The sequence below is a fragment of the Falco peregrinus genome, chromosome 5, assembly GCF_023634155.1.
Source record: "Falco peregrinus isolate bFalPer1 chromosome 5, bFalPer1.pri, whole genome shotgun sequence".
NCBI lineage: Eukaryota > Metazoa > Chordata > Aves > Falconiformes > Falconidae > Falco > Falco peregrinus.
Window position 1 is genome coordinate 32612801 of NC_073725.1, and position 7774 is coordinate 32620574.

Here is a 7774-nt window from a genome sequence, read left to right on the forward strand (position 1 = left end):
CCTCCCACAGCTTCAAAAGATTTTTTTTGTGTTGTCTCCTCATACCACAACACTGCTTTTGCAGCACTAATACCTACCAGGTCAGACTGAAAAGGTCAACAACCGTTTAAAGTGACAAGACAAGACAAAGGAAAATGGGGAAAAGATCAGGCCTTCCTATACCCAGGAAAAAAAAATAATTAACTTGGGGAGAGAAGCTAATCAAGTAATCCTAGCATCAGACAGGCTATCCATGAAATGCTTTGGCTCGACACACTCAGCTTCAGGACCACCGCTTGCAGATGGAAGTTCAAGAACTGCACAACTCCCATCACAGGAGAGACCTGACAGTCTGAAGCCTTGATGATTCAGCAGTGTAGGTCACTACAGAACCAGTTCACTATCATAAAGAAGGATCTTGGAGGCGTAACTGCAATACAAATAGATTGACATATTGATGGCAGGGCACACTGGGAAGAAGGCACTTCTCAGTATACAGCATAAAATATTTTAACAGAAATAAAACAACTAAAAATGAAAAGCCCTTCCCTTGGATCCGTTGGAAAAGTAAATTATGAGTATGTCTTCCTTTCTCTAACTCAAGGAAAAATCTTCTAATAAAGCTCTGCATAACAAGATAGCCAAACTCAAAACCTGGCAAAAGATCTCATCCATGTATTCAGTACAGGAGAAGCAGGTGTTTCCCTGTGCTGGGAAGGGAGCTGGGACTGATGGAGAGGACAACTAATCTCAAGGACAGAGACAAGGCCTCAGGTGGCCCTGGGAACACTGACTGAGGCCTCTTCTTGCCGCAAAATGTAGAGGGGAAAAAAAGCATCTCTGACAGAATAGGATTCAACAGCACAACACTGGGCTTCCATAGCACCAGCTGACTGGTTTGGGGATCCTCAGGTCTCAGTCACAGGAAAACATGCATTAAGACAATATAGTCAAAGCAGACCTAGACCAGCACAGGCTTCAGGAGTACCTCAGAGAGGCGCAGAGACATGGGACAAAACCAGGAACAAGACTCTAACCAAACTCCTACTAAAACTGGCACATACAGAGCAGGTTGTAGACTGAAAAAAAAAAACAACCCAACCAAACTCACCACCCTCTCTTCTTGGATTGACTTCTACTTGACTATTCAAAACCAATAATATACTTTATTTTTCTAATTTTCTATCGCATGAGGCGTGAAATGGCAGTGAAAATAAATGACGATCTCTGGATCTGCTAATGCTCAGTAACATGTTCCTAAGATTTCACCCTTGTGCCTTATCAGAAGAAAAATGACTAATGTATAACTTGAATGCATTTCATAAATTTTCCCTCTTGAAAACGCTTCTAGAGAAGTAAAGGATTTTATTTACAGAATTAAAACTTAAAATGAAAGGATCACTTACGCCTGCAAATTACAAACTGTGGAACTGCTTAGACGTCTTTTTCTGCATGAAAAGAAAACATTTAAAGGAAAACACATGAAATAGTGGTTATTACAATGAAGTACAACTCCAAAGCTATATTTAATTGTTCTGTCTGCAGTAGTTGAAGGAGGTGCAGAAGGGTGTGACTCATTGGGATTCGAGACACCACAGGATATGCTTCCTTCCTGCATCCCTGACCAGCCTCTCTGTCCCAGACTGCATCTAGCATTTTCCTTGCCTGACCTGTCTGTCCATCATTTCAATTCTTACCAGAGGTAATCCATCCTTCTTACAGGCTGACTAAAAGCAATAATCTTTGTTTGCTACTGTAAGTCTACAATAACTGCAAGCAATTTCTGTATAAAACTTCTCCATCTGACCTATCAGATTTTGCAGAGTAAATCCTTATACAGAACTCCAAAACATGCCTATGTATGAAATACTCAATGACTTTTAAAATTCCTACAGAAAACTCAGCAGTTTCTGTACCAGGAAAACCCACATTTCTAATTTCAAAAGCTCTCAGACACATAGAAACTAGCAGCTCTTACTGACGTTCCTATTATGGTAGATTTATTACCTATTTACTTCCTGGAAATACTTTCTTGACTTCTGGGAATTTTAAAACCAAAATACATAACAACAAAAGATTATTTGTTTTATATGACACATCTGAGGAAGTTTTTTTATCATATTAAAATGTACTTAGTGATAAAAGCATATCTAAAGGCAAGTGGGAACAAGACAGAGCAACAGGGGAAAAAAACCTCCTACTGCGTGTACGAGCCATTACCCAGGTTTCAGCCTCTGTACTTACTCACAATTAACTTACCTCTGAACTACTTTCCCTTTGCCCAGGAAGCATGTACCAAAACTTCCTAATCTTGCAATCTGATCTACACGAGCTGCCATGTGCACCTATAACCCCATTGCAAAACTGTGATCCCAGTCGGAAGGCTTACTAGCAATGTTACAAATACATGATTTTCCTTTATTATGCTTGCAACACACAGCCTCACTTTGCAGAAGACCAAAGCTGTTAAACCCTGAAACTCAAGTGTTTCATTCTGCTGTCAGCTTTACAGTACGTAAGAGTCTTGAGAAGCACCGCAGTGCTGTAAATATGGCCACCACACCACTACACCCACCCCTTTGGTCACTGGACTCTCTCTTTATTTTGCTTTTTATTTTGGAACGAATAGCTTTTATTTTTACTTTTGCACTCTCTTACAAGATCCATGTCTAGATTTAATAAGTACAGTATGGCAAGTTCAGAAAGCTTTTCAGGCATGGCAGAATATTACTGCACTCCACAAACTTCTCTCTAGAAAGAAGCAATAGATTTTTTCCATTTGTCAATTTTCTTCTCACACACCAGCACTATCTCAGAGTGATCCTTGAAGTATTTCAGTTACCTTTGAATAGACAGTCACTATTTTAAATTAACAAGTAAATACTGCTGCAGTTGTTCATATTTAATCAACAACAGATCACATGAAAAGAGAAACAGTATCAGAAATCAACTCCACAGTTTAAATGGAGAACCATGCCAGTTCACAGGTAAAATTAGATATAAGAATGGAATTACCTTACCTGTAGGCTCAGGCAGTGAGATAGGTATAGGTGACAGCCTATTTACTGCCTTATATACATCACAGACAAAGGAATTCTTGAACAGGAGGAATGAGGACAGAAAAAAAAAAAGTAAAAGATGATTGATGTCTCTTAAAACAATCTGAACTTAATAGTACATATCCACTCAATGCATAATTTTATTCCTCTGTCCTGAACAATCACCTTAAGCCTACAAACAGGTACGTATCTGTAGATGACTACAAGCAAAATTTAAATAAACTTGCCTTAGGTTAAGAAATTACTCAGAAATTAGATTAATTAGATATCTTTAGCCCAAGGGCCTCCATCATTCTTCACCAAAAAAAAAGGTTTAATTGTCACTGACTAACTGCTGCCAGCACATCCAGAATTTTGATTTTTCCCAGTATCGCACTCATGATTCCCAAAACTTGGTGCAGGGTCTATACAGGCTGTAAAGTTTTTCAGTGTCCTCCTACAGAGATGTACAACCCTTGCAGCTTTATGTAATTTTATTTACTTTTTATCTCTTAAGTTCTGAATTTATGTTAGCAACACCTGTCCGAAAAGCCATGGCAAATCAGCTCTCACAGAAGCTGTGCTAATGCATGATTGGGTTATTGCCACCATTTGCAAAGCTTAAGTGGGAAAGAACTTAGTTTTGCAAAAGTGCTCAGCTGGCCCCCTGACACATACTGCTGTGCAGTCACTGAACACATCTCAGTCCTTTTATCAGCAAAATGCTGCTTGTATGCCATTTCTTCTATTACGCTTACAAAAAACCTTGAAGTACCTACCTACATGGAATTCATATTCATGAAACTACTTGTTTAAAGCCTGGATTTCTCTTAATCAAAGAGAATCACAATGACTTGAAGTCTCATATGAAACGCAAAAAAAGATGTATGGTCTGAGCAAGTTTTTCATACTAGGACCCATCTAAAACAAACAATTAAGAGAAGACGAAATCAACTGGCAAAGGAGCAATTATTTTTTTTCCCCTAAATCATACAGACAATGCTGAGCATAGAAATGGAGCAAGGGGTATACGTATCTGCTTCTGTTATGGAAGTAATACTGATTTTTTTTTTTAATGAAACTTTTAACCAGGTAGTACAAATGCACACTACCCAAGCACATAAGAATTTTTTCTTTACACCATTAACCCTCACTATCTGTGGGGAGATTATGTGGGTTGCCTTTGCATGATGAGCAGTTAAAGATATACACAAAAATAAAAGCAGATACTCAAAAATGCAATATACAGCCTACACAAATAAACTTGTGAGCAGTTTTTTCTAAAGAGAACTCTGTAGATGGCTGCTATGCTGGCTATATTCATGAAGTAGCCAGTTCAAAAACAAAGAGAGGCCCTTTTTCAAACAGCTGTGAAAGTTATAATCACAGGATGCTGCAGACACAAAGTTTACCTAAATTAAAAACAAAACAAAACCACCACAGGCTATCAAATACAAAGGTAAGCACAAAGATACCACTTTTTGCTGAGGAAGTGCTTAGCTGTGAACCAGCAAGATGGGAGCTAGGAGAGTAAGTCATAGGAATATCAGTACTTGTTTGACCTATACTTCTATTTTTCTCTAGATAAAATGCAGTGGGTCAGACCAAGCTTCTGATCATGCCACACCCAGGCACAGAAAGAGGCTACAGGATCTTTGACCTGCCACGGGCAGAGCAGCAGAGTACATGGCCATAACTCAAGCAAGCCTCCAAGGCACAAAGGGTAGTCATTTGAGAGAAAACAGATTGAAACCAGTGAAACCAGTCCAGCATCTCCTTTTCCTCTCTTCCATGTGCAAAGACTGAAAGTTTCATGGTGCACTCTGCAAGGCATAAGGCAGTCCTCCCCTAGCTTGATCCAAGAAAAAGCTTATTGTTTTGTACATCCAACAAAAGCAAATGCTACTCAGTTAAAGGAATCCTTATTTTCTTGCATGAATCTTACTCTCAACAACTGCAGAAAACATGAGGTGTTTTGGATCACCTATACATTCATTATAAACCATCATAAATTCCCACAAGCACACCTGCACATACTAGAACCAGCAAATCACAGGGGAAAAATATCATCACTGGTACCTGCTTAGCAGATCAAAAGTATCAGGTGTATCACCTGATGAGGAAATGGGGAATTTTTTATATGCAATACTTATAATTTGAAATCTAAACAATATCTTGAGTTGCAGTGAGGTTAACATTTCCTTCTCCCTCTGTAATACCCAAACCTTACATTATTAATTACCATCCACAACTTAAATAAGTGAAATAAGCAGATACAGTAGATAAAAGAAAATGCATTTTGGGCAAGGCATAAAGGTACAGAAGCTGCGTTTTCATGTTCCTGTTCCCTGCCCCGACACAGACTCCCCATGCCACCTTGAAAAAAATCACTTGCTGCCTCCATGCTTCAAATTCCATACATAAAATGGAGGCAGTGCCACTTTGTTACTTCGTCATGATCTCGCAAGGATAAACCGAAGATTGTGAAATGTCTGCCTACTACAGGTCTGAAGGTCATACAGAAGCCTTCCATAAGTAACAGTAAGAAACATTTTAAACTAGTGTTAAAGTATTTTATTACCCTTGCAGATGGAGCCCTCCTGCACCCTTAGTCACCAAGTGAGCTCCATCCAGTGAGACTGCCAAGGAAAAACTGTGTCTGCCTGTTAACTCCGTGACTTAGGGTGCAATGACATTCTGACATTTAAAAAAACAGAATGCAATATGCACAGTTTTGTACATTGAATGCCTGACAGGATTTTTTTTGAGTACAAAAGGAAGCTTGTAGGCTTGTTATTTAATAGTGCCACAGAGATTATCAGAGTACTATAATATCATAAAATCTGTCCACAGTGGGTAAAATCCACACCCTGCAGTGAACCAACAAAAGAACACTTAAACCCCAATTTCAGCCTTCATGGTTGAGGCAGTGACAGATTTCTGTTAGCACTACATGGGGCTCTCCTTCTGGACCAGGATATAAAAAGAACTTTGGTCTTGAGGGCATTTCCTTTAGGTATTTTTGGTTTTCTAAAAAAAAAATTTAAAATATGTCAAGGGAATCTGTTATAATCTGAAGTCCAAAGCAATCTTTCCTATTTACACTTGTTGACTGAAGTAAAACTAGATGGTGATACATCCCTGTATTGCCGTGATTTTTAAATCAGGAAACCATACAGAATTTAGCTGTTTTGTTAATATAAAATCGTATCACATTTTGGTTTTCTACCCAAACAGTTACAGAGGTTGGCTAGATTCAGAGAGTGGTGCTCTTCTACAGACCAGGACACAAACAATGGGACTTCGCCATTCCTTGAAGGCAGTCAAGCAACTAACAAACGTTAAAACAGAGAGGGAGATTAATATTTGAGAGACCTCAATATGTAACAAGCCATGAGATGACCTGCAAGTGCTAAAAGAAAAAGAAGAAAAAATATAGATATAAAATTAGCTTGCTGATAAAGCCATGCCTTCAAAGATTAGTTACAGGATAAAACAGGTTCCTTAAAAGAAAGCATACACAAAATATAACGGAGTAGTAGGACAAAGGAGGGTAAAAAGTCAGCACGGAGCACGGGGCCCCGCTCTGCCCCCCCGCACAGGCAGCAACCGCGGCCGCTGTAACCCTCAGCCTCTGCCCCTCGCCGGGGACGCGCAGGACCATCCCTGCGCCCTACCGGGCTGCAGCTGCAGGAGTGGAAAGTTGGATCTGTAACAACGATCGTTTTTCCACCCAAGGTTTAATTTTAGAAAGGCGCTAACAAAAGGCACCGCTCTGAACACCGCAAGCGCGTTACTTCCCAATTCATCAAAATCTGCTTCCTTTCGGAGACACGCTGCCGTGACACAATCGCGGCTTTATTCGGCCGCTTTAGCGGAATAAACAGCTTTTCCTGACTAGAAAGCACCGCCCCACACGCCGATGCCAGGACGAGGCCAGGCGGCAGACCCCCGCGGCAGGACCGGGCTGCCGGCCCGCCCCGCCGCCCCCCGCCAGCAGACCCAGCGCCAACGGGCTCCCCCGCGCCCGCAACAGGCGCCCCGCCGACCCCCGCGCCGCCCCACGCAGGGACGTTTCGCCCCTCGCAGCGGTCGGGCGCCGCAAACCCGCACACGGCGGCGTCCCCCGGCGCGGGTTTCGCCCGCGGCCACCCGTTCAACGCCGCCGCGGCGCCCGCCCGGGCCCGCCATGGCCGCCGCGCACAGGCACCGCGCCTCGCCCGCCCGCCCGGAGCTGCCCCGCCGCAGCCCGCGGAGGCCGCCCACCGCCCGCCCGGGCAGCGCCGCCGCGGGGCTGAGCCGCCTCTCCCGCGCGCCGGCGGCCGTGCTCTCCGCGGGGCGGGGCGGCCCGGCCGTGAGAGGCGCCCGCCCGCCGCACCTGTCGGGTGGTTGCGCGGTCCGGGGAGGGCAGAGCAGGCGCGGCGGCGGCGGCAGCAAACAATGGAGGAGTGAAGGACAGACACATTGACACACGGGCGCCGCTGCGGCCGCCCCCTCCGCCCGGCCGCCCCACTCCCAGAACTGTCCCGGGGGGGCATGGAGGAGGAGACGCAGAAAGACCCGAAAGAGGGGGAAAAATAAAAGCAAAACACGTTTCTCAACTTCACAAAGACGGCGAAAGAGGAGGGGGTTCCTTCTTTGCGGCAGCGCCCTGCCGGGAAATCGGCGGAGGGAAACAGCCATCACCCAAATCCCCCCACACCTCGGTGAGAATGGTTTACCCCACGGCCGGCCCCTGTCAGGGCGGAGCTGTAGGA

The 7774-nt window shown here is 43.6% G+C and overlaps 1 protein-coding gene across 2 annotated transcripts in view; it reads right to left on the reverse strand.

Moving 5' to 3' along the window:
- The window catches only part of BZW2 (basic leucine zipper and W2 domains 2), a 56523-nt gene extending 48992 nt beyond the window's left edge, over positions 1 to 7531 (reverse strand). Inside the window, exons 1-2 of one of the 2 annotated variants that reach the window (XM_055803480.1) lie at positions 7396 to 7494; positions 1386 to 1427 (exon numbers count right to left, since the gene is read on the reverse strand). The gene's annotated coding sequence lies outside the window, so the exon portion shown is untranslated. Of the gene's footprint in view, positions 1 to 1385; positions 1428 to 7395 lie in introns of both variants that reach the window. The other variant, XM_055803481.1, reaches the window with a different exon arrangement.
- Positions 7532 to 7774: the final 243 nt, after the last annotated feature.